General features: G+C 33.5%; 1 long non-coding RNA gene across 1 annotated transcript; it reads right to left on the reverse strand.

The window, feature by feature from the left end:
* Positions 1-2,902: 2,902 nt before the first annotated feature.
* On the reverse strand, positions 2,903-17,692 carry LOC139522521 (uncharacterized). The gene is made up of 3 exons (XR_011664460.1): positions 17,389-17,692; positions 4,511-4,712; positions 2,903-3,079 (listed from the first exon to the last, which is right to left on the reverse strand). It is a non-coding gene; the product is annotated as an uncharacterized lncRNA (long non-coding RNA).
* Between the last annotated feature and the right edge of the window lie 781 nt (positions 17,693-18,473).

Here is an 18,473-nt window from a genome sequence, read left to right on the forward strand (position 1 = left end):
CGAACTCTCACCTTTGAAACACCTCAGCACCAATTGCTTAGGTTTAATCGTGTCCAGCGCTCTAGACCACTCGACCACATCCGCTATATAGAAATGTAACTTCAATAGTCATAAAGTTACCTTGTCACGGAAGGCGACATATATACCGTATAACGGTTTTTTTGTTTCGCGTCGGTTTTTTTTTTTTTTTCGCGATTTGATGAAAAAATTGGCATCCCTGGAATGTGATTTAGTTGATTTAAGTCTCGGATGCATGATTGTTTATTATCAATTGTTTTTGGTATTGAACTGGTTGTCAGTAACTGAGAGTACTGTCATATCGTACTTTCTTGTTAATTTAACCTGTTGATACTATTTGCCATGTTTTTTGTTATCAAATGTTTACTTATTCAGGGTTATACCTTGTCCAGATACCAGTGTTGATAAATGTTTGGTATTACTGTAAATTTTTACTTCTTTGTACTACATGTATGAGCATCATACTTATTTAGTTTGTTAACCTGAACTGTATACCTAACAAAAAAACGTGTTTCATTTACCTGTGTATAATGGTATTGTAAATGGCTGATTTTTGTTCAAGCTTATTGCTGTATTTCTAAAATTGTTTCTTAGCGTTATAATAGTATTGTTTTAACAAATCATCCCTTATTTTATTGATTTTGTATTTACATTTTATCATAGATCAAATTTATTCGTTTAGTGTATGTTCACTTGTGTTAATATGTCTGTTGATAGGTATTGGTCAATTCAATTGATATTTTATAGCATGTCTTTCTATGTTGTGATGTTATACTGTTGTTTCAGATAATGTAGAAGGTTTAGTATTGTAATAGAAAAATGCACTTCATTTGATTTTATATAGTTCACTAATTAATACATATAAAATTTACTGTGAAAAATATTTAATAATAAATTACTGTTTAACTGATATATATTTTAAAGGCCAAACTTTCCAGGTCATGCTAGGGTTTATTGGAAATCAACCATCCCTCCTAATACAATTATGAACGTTTGTGTTAGATTGTTTCAAGCTTTGCCGCATCAAAATTACTTATTAGAACCAATTTAAAAATTTAAAGTACAATTTTTTAACAGCTAGATGTTTAATTAAAAATCGTAACAACAAATGTTACCTACAAGTTTTAAACCCAACAGATGAAGTCATTACTTTAAAGTCTGGTTAAATTTTAGCTACTCTTAATGATGTATACCAAAGTAATATATTTATTTTAAACGAAGACAAGTCTACAAATAGATCTACAAGTAAATATATGAATTCGGTACAACCTAAACCAAACCAAGCTGATATTCAATTTGATTTATCAAAAGCTGATTTAACAGATCAACAAACACAACAATTGAAATCATTTTTAACACAAAATAGAAATGTTTTTGCAACCAATTTACAGGAATTAGGAAAAAAACTGATGTCTATAAACATAAAATTAATACCGGAAATGCTTCACCCGTAAAATCTCGTCCTTATAGGACATCATCAGCAACTCAACAAGAAATTCAAAGGCAAATTGAAGAGCTTCTTAAACATGATATAATAGAACCTTCAACTAGCGAATATAGTTCACCAATTGTCCTTGTTAAGCAAAAAGATAATACTTGGAGGCTATGTATTGAGTTTCGCTCACTTAACAAACAATCAATTCTTCAACAACATCCTCTGCCTCGTTTAGACGATGTATTTGTTGCTATAGGCAAATCAAATGCTAAAATTTATTCAAGACGTGATTTGACAACAGCCTATTATCAAATGCCAATGGACGAACACTCAAAGCATAAAAGAGCTTTTATACACTAGTAGCACGATTTCAGTCTGAAACGGTCTGAACATATCTTAATTGACTGGATTTACTGCTAGATAAAAACGTTCAGATTTTAAAGACCGTTCAGGCGCCGTTCCGATCGATAGTCTCATCAGGTAAATCAGTCCGTTACGGCATGTCAAGATTAACAAGACTGAATCTTCTAGCGAGCTGTTTAGACCCGTTCAGACCGTGTCAGACCAAAAAAGACCATGGATACACAATTATGTTAGGATATTGTCAGACCGTGTCCAGTCGTGTTCAGATTATAATAATTTGGACAAAAAACGAGTGAAACTTTTCAAGTGTTTATCAGGGGTTACTCCCCTTTTAAGAATAAAATAAAAATTAGAAAAAAGACGGTTTATAATAACAGAAATGTCTACCACGTGCACTTAATCATGTTAATTAAATAAAAAATAATCAATTTAATTCTTACTTCTTCCTATTTTTTTTATATATATATATTATAAGCCCAAAGTCATACTGCTGCACAATCGATTGACCATTATCCCATGGGATTTTGGTTAAATCCCATGGGATTTTTTTTTTGTCCCATGGGATAATTGTAGTCCCATGGGATATTTGTTGTCCCATGGGACAAAAAAAAGCCCATGGGATTATAATTATCCCATGGGATTTTTAATATCCCATGGGACAAATTAAAATCCTATGGGATTCTAATTATAAATATATAGATATAAATATACAGTAATGTGTATGTTACAATGTATTCTATTTGGTAGTAAATTATTATAAGATGAATCTTTTTAATTGAATATCTTTTTTTCTTTGGAAATGTTAATTTAGCATATTGTTCTATAACTGTTCAAAACTAAACTTTTAGACAACAAAGCAGATAATATAAGTATCAATATATGTTTATTCATGAATTATAGAATACTTTCTTGAAACACAATTATTTACCATTTGAAATCAATAAAAACTCTATCATTAAGCTTAACATACTAGTAGCTATTTAAGTTAATCTATTTTTTTCACAATATCCCTCCACACAAAACATTAATAGTTTCTTATCATCCAGCATTGTTTGATGGTATAGTCCACTTTTTGCAGTTTTTGGTCATCCAGCACAGAACTTTGACATTATTGTGGTTTCAATATTTTTTTATGTTTAAAAGAACTTCAAATCATTGACTGAGTGATGAAAATAATAACTGATCCAACTTTTGTCTTTGAATTTATTCTGGTCTTGTTTCTATGTTTTCTCCATTTATTCTAGGTGGTGAATTTCAATCCTTCTGAAAAAGAACCAATAAAATCTAAAGTAATGTATTATACAGAATTGTTTGCATACATGTAGCAATAATATTATTTTCAATAAAAATAGCTATGCGGTATGGATTTTACTGATTGTTAAAGATTGTCCAGTGTCATCAGTTGCTAACCTCCTACATCCTTTGGTCTCTGATGGAGGATTGTCAAATTAGCAATATACCACATCTTCCTATTCTAATACTATATAACAATCGATTAATTTCTTCTTCTTTATAAGATTGGGGTATTTTCCAAAGTTATATACATAATATATATACTGTAAATTCAGAAATAAATGCGAGGTTTTTTTTATTGCGAAAAATGCAAAAGAGTTGTAAACGCAATAATTTAAACTCGTGTTATGAAATATTGTATATGGATTAAACAGGATTTTTCTCAAAATCGTAAAATTTAAAATCGCATTTAAGTCTAAAATGACGGAATCGAAATAATAAATCATATGCACGCAATAATTTATGAATTTACAGTTTAAAGATCAATGTTAAAACTTTAGACAACTATAATAACATTCTATTATTCACAAGAATTTGCAATATATTATACAAAATGCAGACAACAGAAACAATATTTCTTTAAGCTTTTGAAGTTCTGACAGATTTCAATTTGTGTTTTATTTCAATGAAAAAATACCTTGAACTCTTTGAACATATTGGAAATTATAACATTGATACAAAAAAATTATATTGATTTATCCTTATTTTTTGTGTTGTTGGCTTGCTGTCTCATTTTAATATACATTTATACATACATCAATAATCTTCTTCTTAATTAAAAGTAAAAGTTGGATATTTTTGATTTTGATAATCTCAAAACATTATAGTTCTATCGAATAACTTATTACCAAGTTCAAAAACACCAATATGTTTGATATTAATTTTATGACATGTATAAATGCTCCAGACCATACCAGTATTTGGACCTTACGTTAACGGTCCAGAACATAAAAGTATACACTAAGACTACAGTCCCACCATATGTGTACAGTCAGACCATTTGAGTATACTTGTACTGTCTAGTATCAGCTCGACCAAACCTGTGTTTTTATTTCAATTGAATTAAACTTTTTGTATTTATCTATTAAAGATTTCAGTTATGTTGATCTGTACTGTACATTTGTTTCTAATAAACTTGACCAACTTCTTAAAATTGGGCAGACAGTCCAAATACTTGTATGTTCTGGAACATAAACATGATTAACAAGCATTTGGAAGGATGTCATGCTAGAATCCCATTAATATTGAGTACTAAATTTTGAGTATATACATGTAAATCCACAAGTTACTTACTGAAATTCATGGCGAACACTCACCAAAAACTTAAAAAAGGATACAATTTAGAGGAAAGACTGGACAGATGAATGCACTAACACTATCAAAACAGAGCATAAAACTTACCGAAAACAAGATGTTTTACATTTATCCTTCAGGAGCAGGATAATTGAAAAGTGTTTTTTCTTCTTTCTCTGCCGTCCATCATATAACCTTTGAATTCATTCATGCAAAATATGAAAATCTGCAAAGGTAGGACCTTGAACCTCAGCTTATACACATTTTGAATTTTGAACTGCATACTTTTCCTTTTCATCTTGCTGACAACCTAAACATAAAAAAATATAAAAACATAATTCTAGATTGACTTTGTGTTTTTTGTTGTTGGTACAAACAATTTTCCCAACTTTAAAACGAAAACATCATCACCAAAAAGGAGGTCATACTTACCTCCGAAATATTTAAACAAACCGAAATTATTACTTGATTAAGATCTTGTCGTAAATTAATGGAATAGATACTCTTATTTTTGAAAACTTGATGTCTATTGCATACTTATATTCCTTTGTACTAGAGTATGCATATAAAGATGGACTCCAAGGACTTTAATGTTAAATAAGCATGATTAATTTTACAGTTTCTCAGCTCTATGTGTACATTTTGAGAGAATCTTGCAATACTGTATATTCTGATATTCAGAACTTATTGTGAGGTTTTTATTAATACAACTGAAAGCTGTATCTCATTTTCATTTCTGATACATATTTATGAGCTGAAGACCAGTGCCGAAATTTTCTCACTGCATTGAAGACCCATAGGTGACCTTCGGCTGTTGTCTCTTTGTCAAATTCCCAGTTTCCACTTCCCATTTTATAACATGTATGCTGATTTTTCTTAAATTACAATATTTAATCATGCATTTCAATTTTGTCCATTATTGAAAATACGGTAAGCAAAAATAAATGCACAAAAAATTTAACATTGTTATATGTAAAATGCTTTTTTAAAATTCAAAACAGTTGCCTACACTGTTAATTTCCTTGTTTGATTTCATATTTTTAAAGCCTTTAAAGCTAGCTAGATGGTATGCCAGGGCGGATCCTGCCATTTTAAAAAGGGGGTTCCCAACCCAAGACAAAGGGGATGGTCCTATATTCATTAGATTTGTTTTATTGTCCCATATAAGAATATATATGGTATAGGGGTGGGGATCTTGACTGTTAACATGATAACAGCACATTCTCAAATTGAACAGGATGGGATGACCCCCCAGGGAGTTCCCTTTCATTTTATTTCATTAATTTTATTGTCCCCTACAAGAATATATATGGTTTAGGGGTGGGGATCTGGATCGTTCATAAGATAATAGCACATTCTCAAATTGAACAGGGTGGGGTAACCCCCAGGGACCTCCCTTTAATTTCAATCGATTTGTTTTATCCTCCCATTCAAGAACATATATGGTATAAGGGTGGGGATCTGGACTGTTAACATGATAACAGCACATTCTCAATTTGAACGGGGTTGGGTGACCCCCAGGGACTTCCCTTTCATTTTATTTCATTAATTTTATTGTCCCCTTCAAGAATATATATGGTTTAGGGGTGGGGATCTGGATCGTTCACAAGATAATAGCACATTCTCAAATTGAACAGGGTGGGGTAACCCCCAAAGACCTCCTTTTAGTTTCATTTGATTTGTTTTATCGTCCCATTCAAGAACATATATGGTATAAGGGTGGGGATCTGGACTGTTAACATGATAACAGCACATTCTCAATTTGAACGGGGTTGGGTGACCCCCAGGGACTTCCCTTTCATTTTATTTCATTAATTTTATTGTCACCTACAAGAATAGATATGGTTTAGAGGTGGGGATCTGGATCGTTCACAAGATAATAGCACATTCTTAAATTGAACAGGGTGGGGTAACCCCCCAAAGACCTCCTTTTAATTTCATTTGATTTGTTTTATCGTCCCATTCAAGAATATATATGGTTTATGGGTGGGGATCTGGACGTTTACAAGATAATAGCATATTCTCAAATTGAAGGGGGTCGGAATTACCTCCCATGGACTCACCCTCTCTTCTTTCTTCCCCCCAAAATACCCTTTAATAGGCCCCAATGCACAGATAGTTTACATTATTTTCGCTTGATTTACACTTTAGAATATATATATGTTACAGGCATTTTCTAAATTTAGGCATTTTGTAAAATGACTGAATTTTCAGGCAATTTAGAAAATGCCTAACCTCGACAGGCATTATACAAAATGACTAAAAATACCTAGTCATTTTGTAAAATGACTGAAATTTTGATGCGAAATTCCACAAATTGCCTGTTGAGTTTCAGGCAATTTGTAGAAGGAAGATATCATTGAGATGCATATGACAAAGTTGACAAAAACACAATATCTTACAAAGATCATACTAATAACTAATGGTTTGGCAGAACTAATTTATTCTCCAAAAACCAGATCGGAAGTTTCTTTTTATGCCTTATAATATGTTCTTTTTAGGGAAACTACGTTAAGTACGTACTCACTCTGTATTTCAGATACCAACAGTGAATTTATGATTATTTTGTCAATATGGCAAACAGACAAATTGTTCTGTCAATAGAACAGAATTTACAATCACATTTTAGAAAATATAGATTCAAAACAGTAAAGTGAAACATATGAAATAGAGAAATGTTCGTTTTGCTGGGGTTTTTTTTGCTTTGGGTTGCAAATATGTCATGTGAACAATTTGGTTATAGTACGTATGGATTATTTAACAGTGGATTGACCTGGATAAAGGACATATATTTAGACTGCAGCTGGGCAATTAAAATGAGGTATTTCGGACAGGAACAGAAAATACCCCTTCATAACAACCTTAAAGTTCTCAAAAGAGTTGTCCGATCGTCTGAAAATTAATATCAGGGCTGATAGATCTTAACCTGAAAAACTTTTGAACCCCCCTGTCAGATTTGATCTAAATGCATTAGATTTAGAGATATATCAAACCAAAAACTGTATTTTACCCCTATGTTCCATTTATAGCCATGTTGGTCATATTGTTTGGCAATCAGGGATTAAACAAGATACTCTAATGATCAATTGTGGCCAAGTTTGGTTAAATTTGACCTAGTAGTTCCATAGGATAGCATGTTTTCAAAAGTTAACAGACAAAGACGGAAGACAACCGCCGAGATGAGAAAAGCTCACTTGACTCCCTTGGCTAGGAGAGCTAAAAATCGACAAAGAAAAGAAAAATAACAGTGCTTTGACAAGAGAAGCGTTTCCTGCTAAGTTACTTTGATTTTTTTTTAGAACATATGAAAAAAAAGATAAGCATCTGAGATGTGTGTGCTTATTGCGAAACCTTATGTTGCCTTAAACGTTCACGGTACTTTATCAGTAAAGAACAGTAAAGGTAATGAAAGACCTAAAAGTGTGATGATCCAGATTTCTCAAAATGTGGTCTGAGTGCTAACACAGATTTTACGCCAAACAATATATTAGCAAACAATCAAGACAAATATTATGAAGTTCTGTCGTGCAAACATTTTTAGTAATTAAAAAAAAAAATGTCAGTTTCTGTGCTTGTGTGAATTGTATTTATTCAGTAAAATGTATTCTTGACTATTTAAGCTCTTCTTTTTTAATTCAGTAATTATCACAAATTAAACAGCTCTGGTTTTCAAAACTTTCAAATGTTTTTCTTCAGATTTTATTCTATAAAATAATTTCAGGCATTTTGTAAAATGCCTTTCAATTTTTCTAGGCATTTTGTACAATGCCTAGAAAATTTAGTCATTATGGAAAATGACTGAATTTTGCAGGCATTTTGGAAAATGCCTAAAGTTTTCAGGCATTTTACAAAATGCCTAAATTTAGAAAATGCCTGTAACATATATACACTATACAGGTGTAATTTTTTAAGATAATACAACTGAAGACCACAGTCATGACAGTGGTGGATCTAGTCCGAGATTACTGTGACGTCCGACGGCTGTTTTGCCAGACAAGCTGGGGCCGTGGGACGTCAGAGCTTGTCCCATATCAAAAAGTGTCTGGCAAAACAGCCGTGGGACGTCAGAGTAATCTCAGACTATTATGGATCGAGATTTTTCATAAGTGGGGGCACCGACGTCCTAAGAGGGCCTGCTCCTGCCATGCTTCAGCAGGAACATATATAACGTTAGATATACTGTTCCCAGGCTTCAGTGATTCCCTTTTTAATCCACCAATTTTTTTCCCAAAAAGGGGCCTTGAACTCCTGACCCCCCCCTTTTTTCCTCATTTCAATCACCCTGATATAAATTTACTTTTATCACTTACAATAGGAATGGTAAGAATTCCCCAATAATTCTTACATACCATTGATATCAACATATTTCATTTGTGATAAATGAAAGGCAAAAGTTTTCTATGGGTAGAAAAGGATAGTGGGAAGGTCCGTGTATATCTGCGTCCATTCGTTTTTCGTTTTCAAATATCAAAAACAAAAAACAAAAAACGAAAGTGTTTTCATTTTTCGTTTTTGGTTTCATAAAAACCAAAATGAAAAACGAAAGTGTTTTCATTTTTCGTTTTTGATTTCTTAAAAACCAAAACGAAAAACGAAAGTGTTTTCATTGTTCGTTTTTGATTTCTTAAAAACCAAAATGAAAAACAAAAGTGTTTTCGTTTTTCGTTTTTGATTTCACAAACAAAAAACGAAAAACAAAAATATTTTCATTTTTCAATTTTGATTTCTGAAAAACTAAAATCGAAAAATGAAAGTGTTTTCATTTTTCATTTTTGATTTCACAAAAACAAAAAAAAAACGAACAAGAGTGCACACACTGAAATGTCTCGCCTTCTTTACTAATCATTGATATTATGTTGAAAGTCCTAAGTATAAAGCTTTATTACAACTGTCACATAAACTTAACATTAACCAAGATAGCTAAACAAAGACCAATGAACCATGAAAATGAGGTCAAGGTCAGATGAACCATGCCAGACAGACATGTACAGCTAACAAAGCTTCCATACAACAAATATAGTTGACGTATTACTTATAGTTTAAGAAAAATAGACCAAAACACAAAAACTTAACACTGTGCAATGAACCGTGCAATTGAGGTCATGGTCAAATAAACCTACGGGACTGACATATAGATCATAATATATTTCCATACACCAAATATAGCTGACCTTTGGCATATAATATTAGATAAAAAGACCAAAACTTAAAAACTTAACTTTGACCACTGAACCATGAAAATGAGGTCAAGGTCACATGACATCTGCCCACTAGACATGCACACCTTACAATCATTCCATACAACAAATATAGTAGACCTATTGCATAAAGTATGAGAAAAACAGACCAAAACACAAAAACTTAACTATAACCACTGGACCATGAAAATGAGGTCAAGGTCAGATGACACCTGCCAGTTGGACATGTACCCCTTCCAGTCCTTCCATACACCAAATATACTAGCCCTATTGCTTATAGTATCTGAGATATGGACTTGACCACCAAAACTTAACCTTGTTCACTGATCCATGAAATGAGGTCGAGGTCAAGTGAAAACTGTCTGACGGGCATGAGGACCTTGCAAGGTACGCACATACCAAATATAGTTATCCTATTACTTATAATAAGAGAGAATTCAACATTACAAAAATTCTGAACTTTTTTTTCAAGTGGTCACTGAACCATGAAAATGAGGTCAAGGACATTGGACATGTGACTGACGGAAACTTCGTAACATGAGGCATCTATATACAAAGTATGAAGCATCCAGGTATTTCACCTTCTAAAATATAAAGCTTTTAAGAAGTTAGCTAACGCCGCCGCCGTAGCCGCCGTAGCCGCCGCCGCCGCCGGATCACTATCCCTATGTCGAGCTTTCTGCAACAAAAGTTGCAGGCTCGACAAAAACGAAAGTGTATTTATGTTATCTTTCCAACACAGTTTAATTGTCATTCAAAAAATGACAATGTTGTCATTTGTCATTCATTTAAAGGTCGTTAAAGTATACATGCACAGCGGTTGTCAGATCAATACTACTTTAATCGAAGATAACGTCGACGGATGCAAAAGTCTTTATCAATCTAAACAATAAGGGTGCGTGATCTTTACTTTTAAGTTTGGAGAGGTTAATCTAAGATGATAATATTGAAGCGTAACTAGCCTCTTTTACAAATAAAGCAAACTATATATTGTTGGCGAGGGAAGGGCTCAAGGACTCCAGAAGAACTGGAAAAAATGATACAAAATCTTTCACACCCTTTCTTAATCTAAAGCGCAAGTTTTAATTTATCTATTTTATTATGTTCTGGTCTCGGAGCAAAATATATAGATACAGTGTAAGACTTTTAGTATTTACATGTATGAACAATATCAAAAGACATATGTAGGATGATGAAAAAACGGTGATCGAACCAGGAACTTATGTTTTTGTATAGTCCGATGCACTAACCTATGTTACTTTTGTATAATGAGGATCAATGGTCTAGTTCCTCGTTGAAGACCCTCCAGCTCCTTTCAAGATGAAGAACAGGCATAAAAGACCTGTTCATTAATAATTTGTATTTTTTCTATATATTGTGTGCGATTTTGTCCCGTGTACATTTACTCCACATCTCTTTATTTTCTATTTCGGACCTGGACACGGCTCAATGCTAGTTTAGACCTCCAATGTTAAAGGTCATATGTTTTTTTTAAATTATTTGATGCCGTGGGATTGGGACTTTTAGCTTTAATGTAATGTAAACCATGTCAGGTTTTTAACTTGTATTTACAGCAAAGATAGCCAGTTTTGTGTTCTGTAATATACTGTAACAGTTTACTTTTACTTGTCCGGTCGCATCGGAACTTCTCAAAACATCTTCCGAACAATATCTGGACGTCGGTTTCGTGGGCATGTACAATTGCTAAACCACACATGAACGTTCTTTAGTCTTCGTAGATCTATTCCAACTTGAAGTCTTTTTGAGTCTACGACAAGCAGAATATGATATTTTATACCATTAAATATTGAAACCATAGTCATGAAGATCGATTACTTGATTGATGTTCCGTTAACTTAGCCGCAGAACAAAAACGCGAGAGCTACTTTTGAATATTTCTACAATTTTAAGTAGTTTTCCACTCACAAACACATTTTTTTTTTACACTTTTTAACTTTTATGTTGTTTTAAAATATCAATTTGACTTGACTTTGGGATCCCGCTAACATGTTTAACCCCGCCACATTCAAAATGTATGTGCCTGTCCCAAGTCAGGAGCCTGTAATTCAGTGGTTGTCGTTTGTTCATGTGTTACATTTTTGTTTTTCGTTCAATTTTTGTGCATGAATAAGTTAGTTTTCTTGTTTGAATTGTTTTACATTGTCATTTCGGGGCCTTTTATATCTGACTATGCGGTATGGGCTTTGCTCATTGTTGAAGGCCGTACGATGACCTATAGTTGATAATTTCTGTGTTATGTTGGTCTCTTGTGGAGAGTTGTCTCATTGACAATCATACCACGTCTTCTTTTTTATATTTATATGAGTATATCAAATAAACATGTTTATACCAAGCTAAGTCAGTTTATATCTTGTTTTTCGTCTGACTATACAAAAGGAGGAGAGCTACTTGATAGATCAGGTTGACTGATAAGCTGTCTATATAAAGTAATGGGACAATGCATGGCATGAAGACATCACCAAATCACCGTATGCAATACTCAAAAAGACATCCAGAGCTTACCATAAAGTCATCAACTACCCACCAACAGGCCGTGAGCTTTGGTTGGCTCTTAACTCAAATCCAAGAGCACAGCAAAATGTCAAAACATTTTATTCAAACTGGGTGACCTGGGAGAAAAACATTGAAATTTTCGAAAGAAACACACACACCCCTCAACTTTTAATAAGACGATTTGGTATTAATGCAAATGAGTCAACTATCCAACAAAGTTCAAATGTAGTGGATGTAAGCAATTATATATAGTCAACCATATAATCTTCAACAATGAGAAAAAACATACGGTATTGTCGGCTACAATAGTCCATGAATTGAAAAATATGAAACAGTTCAATTGAGAAAAATAACAGCCTATTTTAAAACAACATGAATTACGAAAAACACATATAAAAGACATCAACAAACGAAAACCATTGAACTTCATGCTCCTGAGTTGGAGCAGGCACATGCAATATATTGTGGCGTTTAACATGCTTAACAGCCGGGGCAGTTTTGTTACAGCACAGCATAAGAACAAACTATACAAATCAGTGGAAAAGGGCTTAACGTATGAGATCGATACAAAACAGAAGGAAGAAAAAGGTCTAACAAAAACACATACCGAATGTGGCAGGGTATTTTTACCTCGTTTTCAAACAATCAAAGTACTGAAGTACTGAACATCGAATGACTGCAAGTTCTTTTGGATTGTCACAAGCACTTGTCTCAGAAAAAAAATACATCTCTATACTTGAAAGTGAAGTTAATGTACAGATATATGTTTTTTGAAACTGAGTACACATATTCTATATCATATGATCTTTTTAATTTCAATGCCAAATATAGAGTTCTGACCCTCAATTCCACGGTCCACTAGACATGGAAAATGATAGTGCGAGTGGGGCATTTATGTTGTATTGACACATTCTTATTCAAATCCTTTATTAAAGAAGTCAGTAAATTTACTACAGATAACACTACATTTGTAAATAAGACGAACTAATCTAATCAAAATGTATATCTCTTATGTGTATGAGAAAATTAATATATATATTAATTTTAATAAGATTGTTGAACGAACGCGTTTAATCTTAGGATTTGATTCTTGTCAATTTTTCCGACCGAGCAGAGCGAGTCGAAAACAATTAAATAGACGTCTTTCAAGCCAAAGTTAATATGTTTGCTATACACACATATGATTTTATTAAACTTGGTTATCAATTGTTAAACAGTCCTAGATAATAAAAAATCATGAAATATTTGGTCTAGTAATAAACAAATCACACAAAAAACAGTAGTTGTCGTTTGTTGATGTCGTTCTTGCTTCTCGTTCTCGATTTTTAGCTCACCTGGCCCGAAGTGTCAAGTGAGCATTTCTTATATCTTAGCGTCCGTCGTCCGTCGTCGTAACTTTTACAAAAATCTTCTCCTCTGAAACTACTGAGCCAAATTCAACCAAACTTAGCCACCATCATCATTGGGATATCTAGTATAACAAATGTGTCCGGTGACCTTGCCAACTAACCAAGATGGTCGCCATGGATAAAAATAGAACATAGGAGTAAAATGAAGATTTTGGCTTATATCTCAGAAATCAAAGCATTAAGAGCAAATCTGTAAATGGGTAAAATTGTTTATTAGGTCATTATCTATCTGCCCTGAAATTTTCAGATGAATCAGACAACCTGTTGTTATGTTGCTGCCCCTGAATTGGTAATTTTAAGAAAATTTTGCAGCTTTTGGTTATTTTCTTGAATATTATTATAGATAGAGATAAACTGTAAACATCAATAATGTACAGCAAAGTAAGACCTACAAATAAGTCAACATGACGAAAATGGTCAATTGACCCCTAAAGGAATAATTGCCCTTTATAGTCAATTTTTAACAATTTTCATAAATTTGTACATTTTTACAAAATATTTTCCACTGAAACTACTAGGCTAAGTTCAATATAGATAGAGATAATTGTAAGCATCAACAATGTTTTGTAGAGTTAGATCTACGAATACATCACTATCACCAAAAACACCTAGACCAAGGTGGGCGACACAGTCTCTTCAGAGCCTCTAGTTATATATAGAGTTTAGACCTTTGGTTTTCCTGTTTGAATGGTTTTACACTAGTCATTTTGGAGGATCCTTATAACTTGCTATTCGGTATGAGCCAAGGATTCGTGTTGAAGAGGGTACTTTAACCTATAATAGTTTCATTCTACACACTGTGACTTGGATGGAGAGTTGTCTCATTGGCACTCATACCATGCACATCTTCTTTTATCTATATATTCTTTCGATATTTTTGATTGGGGTCTGGCATGTCAGTTACTGCTAGTAGTTCTTTGTTAATTTATGAATCATATTCGTTTTGTGTAGTTTCTTTTGTTTACTATTTTGTCATCGGACTCGGATTTCTTTTAAACTGACTTTCTCTGTGCATATTGTTGTGTGTTTGTTTATTCTACATGAGCTAGATATAATTGTATAGCGGGAGGGTTGAGATCTAACAAAGCATGTTTAGCCCCGCCGTATTTTTGCGCCTGTCCCTAGACAGTAGACTCTGATCTTTGTTAGTTTTTTATGTTTTTTTTTTGTCTAAGTTAAGTGTGACGTCCATTTTCACATTACTAGTATATAATTTTATTTAGAGACCAGCTGAAGCCCGGATTTTCTCGTTGTGTTGAAGACTCATTTGTGGCCTTCGGCTGTGCTCTTTGGTTAGGCTGACTGTTGTTTCGTTGACACATTTTTCATTTCCATTCTCAATTTTATTGATTGATTGATTCATTGATTGATTCATTGATCATTTTACTACAAGCAAAAGTCATGATCATTTGAGAATCATTTATTTGTATTGTAGTGTTTAATAATAACACGCAAGAATAAAAAAAAATATTTGGCCTTCAATGTCTCAACCTTTTTTAATGTGAGTAACTTCATTGTTCACTTAGATTTCGATTTTGATATTGTTTTTGCAAGTTTCCATAATAGATTTCCGGTAATTGTTCTGCATAAAACCCTATGGGAAAGCACATTAACTAAATTTTCCAAACGTTTTTTGGAACCTAATAATTTGGCAAGGTGTTGCAACCTGTAATGTAAAAAAGTTACAGCCGATTGCACTGAGTGTGTAGGCAAAGGTAGCCTATCCTTGGTTAGCTTGCTAGTATTATTAGGTTAGGTAAACTACCCTCCTTTAAGAGTAGACTAGTTCGACAAATACCCAATCAATCTGTCTGTAGGTCTAGGCCCCTTCTACAGGAGGGTGATATACCTTACCTAGTTACTTCATAGTTCAGCTAACAAACAAGCGATCCAAAGATATTACCTTTGTCTACACACTACATGTAATCGGCTGTAATGAAAATGCGGAGTTTTTGAGACCAGGCTCAAGCAACCAGTCGGTAGCAGTCAGTTTTCAAATATATAAAAACAAATATTGCATAAGACTCCAACGTACTTAAAATGTTTTTATGCCCCACCTACGATAGTAGAGGGGCATTATGTTTTCTGGTCTGTGCGTCCGTTCGTCCGTCCGTTCGTCCGTCTGTCTGTTCGTCCGTCCGTTCGTCCGTCCGTTCGTCCGTCCATCAGACATCAGCTACCAAGCTCCCCTTTACACATTGTTCGGACAGAAGTATTTCTGTGGACATTTGTTTATTAACTTTTATGTAATGATGGGGTAGGGTGGGTAACTGCGGTCCACTTGAAATTTTTTTACAGGGACTCCAATGTGGTTCGGTCTATGCAGAACAATTACCGGAAATCTATGGTAGTTTGCAAAATAATAGTCTTTTTTTATAATGTGATATGTAAAATGTTGGTAAATAATGAAAGCATGCTTCTGAATTAATAGACACAGAAATAAAGAGAAACCATATCATAACCAATAGCAATCTCCCAGAGACAAACTAACGTTCATTAAGGCAACTAGTATGATGGTCTGGATTCGGGGTTCTTAATTTCTGTATTCTTTGATAGTTTATGCCATATTTCTCTATTCTTTATACTTTTTGACAATTATTCTCTTATCATTACATTTTAACACCATTATTCTAGCTATGTTATTTATTTCTTGGTCCATTGTCTCTATTATTTATATTTTTTGTCCACTATTCTCAATTCCATTATCCCCCATCAACGACCTCTAGTTAATGTCACCTTATAGTCTTCCAAATAAGCAAAATTAATACTTTATAGGCTCCTAAGGGAGCTACCATTTGATTTTTATGGGGGGGCTAGGATGAAAAATTTTGTCCTGCATTTTTTTTTTAGCTGTAATCTCTGTCCTGCCTTTTTATTTTTCACTCTGTTCGGTCCTGCCTTTTTTTTTTTAGTTTATCCTGACTTTTTTTTACCTAAATTGTCGTCCTGACTTTTTTTTTTTGCAAGTGTCTCATCCTGCCTTTTTTTTTACTCAAAACTCCTGTCCTGCCTATTTTTTTCAAATTTCATCCTAGCCCCCCCATAAAAATCAAATGGTAGCTCCCTAATGACAAACCAATTTGAATTGTGAAATTGCGGAAATTTTGAAAATTAAATCAAGCAAAATACATTATCGTCCTCGTAGTTCGTAAAATACTGGCAGATGGATCTTGGTTATCAATTCTAATAATCTTGGATCGACCTTTCTAAACTTAAAAGTAATAAAGTTCACGCATCCACATTGTTCCGATTGCTAAAGACTTTTGCATCCGTCGACATTATCTTCGATTAAAGTAGTATTGATCTGACAACCGCTGTGCATGTATACTTTAACGACCTTTAAATGAATGACAAATGACAACATTGTCATTTTGTGAATGACAATTAAACTGTGTTGGAAAGATAACATAAATACACTTTCGTTTTTCGTTTTTTGTTTTTGTGAAATCAAAAATGAAAATTGAAAACACTTTCATTTTTCGATTTTAGTTTTTCAGAAATCAAAATTGAAAAATGAAAATACTTTTGTTTTTCGTTTTTTGTTTGTGAAATCAAAAACGAAAAACGAAAACATTTTTGTTTTTCATTTTGGTTTTTAAGAAATCAAAAACGAAAAATGAAAACACTTTCGTTTTTCGTTTTGGTTTTTAAGAAATCAAAAACGAAAAATTAAAACACTTTCGTTTTTTGTTTTTTGTTTTTGATATTTCAAAACGAAAAACGAATGGACGCAGATATACACGGACCTGGGAAGCTTTCAGATTCACACCATGCCGGTGGCTGGGTCTTTATGACCCTCGTTCTTTGCGGACTAACTATTTAGGCCAGTGGTGGATAATAGTGTGCGTGCATTAATCTTCTATACCTTCTTAATCAATATATTCAAATACTGACGGGAAGTGTTGTAATGTATCAATGTCATCAATGTCTTATTTGAGACCACCGTGCTATTTACATGTGGGATCGAGAATGCAGGGGAAGGAAACTTGTCAATTATGTTTATTTTTAAGCCAAAATAAAATGAGCCGCCGTAAAATTAACCTTGGGTAATCCTCAAATTGATGCAAGAGGCTTTACGGGCTGACTACTAAATACATGTCTTAATCTCAAAATAACTCGGCAGCGTCAAATAACAGTTGATGTAAGGCTCGTCTCTGAAAGGGGGGGGGGGGGGGGGGTCTTTTTTTCTGTCTTCTTTTTTTTAGTTATATTTTTAAAAACTTACACTTTTTTCCATTATTCTCTTTCTTTCACTATTCTTTATTCCTTTTTTTCTTTGTACTTTGTTCTCTATTCTGTTAATTAACATCCATACCCTCTTATGTGGACTTACGGTAGTTTATTTTTTAGTTCTGGCAGAGATATTAGATACAATACAGTGGCGGATCCAGAAATTTTCATAAGTGGGGGCCCACTGACTGGCCTAAGAGGGGGCCCGCTCCAGTCACGCTTCAATGATTCCCTATATAAGCAACCAAATTTTTTTCTCAAAAAGGGGGGGGGCGGGCCCCTGGCCCCCTAAATCCGCCTCTGCAATATATATGTCTCTTGTTCTGGTATTATACGATAAGTCAATTTCTTTCTCATGCAGTGTCATAAAATATATTGGTTTTATGCATATCAGCCAAGATTGTGCGTAAAATTTTAATAAACAATTCAACACTATATACACGTTATGTGAATTTTATTAAAATCGATGATGAACATGAATTTGGCAGCTAGTGCCCCTTAAACAGGCAAAGTTCAATTAACAAATTCTGATGTACTGACATTCAACACCAAATTACTTACTTGCTGTATATTGATATGTGATTGTATATTGCCAATACCTCAAAATCGTGAATACGGCGTTTGATGTGTTGGCCGCTATGTTTGATACGGGGTCACCGGTGGCGGCTTCGAGGCAGAGAAAAAATGCAGGTAAAAAGTGTAGAATTTTGTTTTTGAAAA

The sequence above is a fragment of the Mytilus edulis genome, chromosome 5 (genome assembly GCF_963676685.1).
Source record: "Mytilus edulis chromosome 5, xbMytEdul2.2, whole genome shotgun sequence".
In the NCBI taxonomy this organism is placed as follows: domain Eukaryota; kingdom Metazoa; phylum Mollusca; class Bivalvia; order Mytilida; family Mytilidae; genus Mytilus; species Mytilus edulis.